Source organism: Psammomys obesus, unplaced genomic scaffold (assembly GCF_907164565.1).
Source record: "Psammomys obesus unplaced genomic scaffold, mPsaObe1.curated_primary_1811, whole genome shotgun sequence".
NCBI classification, from domain to species: Eukaryota; Metazoa; Chordata; class Mammalia; order Rodentia; family Muridae; genus Psammomys; species Psammomys obesus.
The window spans coordinates 1,113,669-1,115,908 of NW_026596125.1; the positions used below are offsets into that span (position 1 = coordinate 1,113,669).

General features: G+C 47.3%; 1 pseudogene; it reads right to left on the reverse strand.

Moving 5' to 3' along the window:
* Nucleotides 1–1,431: 1,431 nt before the first annotated feature.
* LOC129693263 (translation machinery-associated protein 7-like) lies at nucleotides 1,432–1,625 on the reverse strand (annotated as a pseudogene).
* Between the last annotated feature and the right edge of the window lie 615 nt (nucleotides 1,626–2,240).

Here is a 2,240-nt window from a genome sequence, read left to right on the forward strand (position 1 = left end):
TGACTTTGATTTTTATATTTACTTTATCTTTTTAGTTATGTGTATGTGTGTCTATTTGTTGTGTGTGCATGTAGGTGCAGGTACTTGAGGAGGCCAGAAGAGCACGTCAGAGCCCCTGGAGCTGAAGTTAAGGTAGTTGGGAGCTGCCTGATGTGAATGCTGGAAACCCTCAAAGAGCAGTATGTGCTCTTAATCACTCAGCCGTCTTTCCAGACCCTCTTTCCTTGTTTCCTTTTTTAAACCACATTTAATTTTAATTGTTGAGACACAGTTTCACTGTGTAGCCTTCGCTGGCCTAGAACTTGTGGTGATCTTCTGGCTCCAACCTCCTGAGTGCTGAGACTATACGCATGTCCCTCAGCCTGGTTATAAGCTGTTGGGTTTTTTTTGTTTTTGTTTTTGTTTTTTTTTAATTTTTTTTCTTTTCTTTCCTCTCCTAGTCTGCCCCCGGCTTCTTTTCTGAGGATGTGTTTCATTATGTACCTGAAACTCTCCCAAGTAGACCAGGCTGTTCTTGCATTTTCAGAGATCTGCCTTTCTCTCCTGAATGCTGGAACTTGGTGCCCCACCATACCTGGCTTGTCTGTGCTGCTGAGCATGATCTGTCATCCAGTGAACAGGACTGACTACGTACGTTGTAAGGCCCTGAGTGGGAGTCTCCTGAGTGTTGAGCACTGGGTGACCGCAGGTGACCGTCCCACCCCAGCCAGCATTCACGTGTACGTTTCTCTAGCTTTAGACTAGAATAGGATTGATGAAAATTTTGCATTGAAATAACTTTTTTTTTCATTGCACGAAGTAATATGGACCCACTCCCCCCAAAAGTGTAAACACCCCATTGTGGTTCCTAATTCTCTCTGAAGGGTCCTCTTGTTGATGACTGACTGGTCCAGAGAAAATTTCTCATTTGTCACAACACCTGGACCAATGGCTGGAGTGCTTTGGGTGACCAGTTTTCAAGGTTTTAGAACTTAATAAATGATACCAATCTAAAATGTGCTAACTGCGGAAGAATGTTGTCGGCCATCGATTTCTCCTGGGGCTGGAGGGGTTTACAACAAAGAATGTGGAGGGCCTCTGTACTTTCGGGGCCTGATCAACATTAGCCAGCAAGTGACTTAACTGGTGGCTTCACTGATGGAAAACCTGATAAAGCCAGGTTCCCAGCTGAGGGAACGCTGAAGAACAGGTTTCTCAGGTTCCAACCAATGAACTCACTGCGGCATTGTTCTTCATCAACAGCCCTGTAGTTTCTCTTTGTCCTGGTCCTGTGGACCATTTTTATTATTATTATTACAAAAGTACAATGTACAATAGGCTCCAAGATAACCCTTCATTCTAGCTGTGGGTGGCAAAGATGCTATGGTAGGGATCCAGATGTTTGAATAGGAACGGAAGAGGGTCACCATCACCTCGTACGTGAGGAACAGCTTACTTTTTGGCAGATTTCTTAATTCCACCTGTGGCCAGGGGCCCCTTCCCCACGGCCTTGGCTTTTAGCTCTTGAGTTTCTTCTGCTCCTCTTTCTGTTTCTGCTTGAAAGCCTTCTCCTCCTCGTCCATCTCCTTGGCCTGCTTCTTGGACTGTTTCAGGGGCTTCTTTTCTCCACCTTCGTGGCCAGACATGGCACCGACAGCCCCTCCCTACGGACCTTTTCCTTAAGCCATTATCCAGTGTGTCCAGTGTGCTCTTCTACATGCTATTCTCCCGGACACTGTGCCTTCCCCTTGGGATAACAGGATGACCTTCCCACGGCCTCTCTGGCTGAGCTGACAAGATCTCAGCATTTTCCTTTTAGTCTTTGGGGTGGGGAAGTGCAACGTCCCATTTGGGCTGCAGTCCCCAACAGGACAGACCAGGCACAGTACCCTGTGTTCCCTGGAGCAAGCATGAGCTGTAAGGAACCCCCTGGGAAGACTTACATGAGCACCAGGAATGTTATCCTCACAATCCCTGGGGCAAAGTGGGGTTAAGTGAGTAATAACAAGAGGCGGAAATGTGATCCCACCACCACACGCCTGCTTCTGCGCTGCCAACGAAACTGCTCTGAATCATAGAACAGAACATTTAAAAATCCTAGAATCCGGGTGGTCCACACCTTTAATCATGGTACCTGGGAGGCAGAGGTAGACAGACCCCTGTGAGTTCGAGGCCAGCCTAGTCTACAGAGTGAGTTCCGGGACAGCCAGGGCTACACAGAGAAACCCTGTCTCAATAGGTAGGTAGGTAGGTAGATAGAT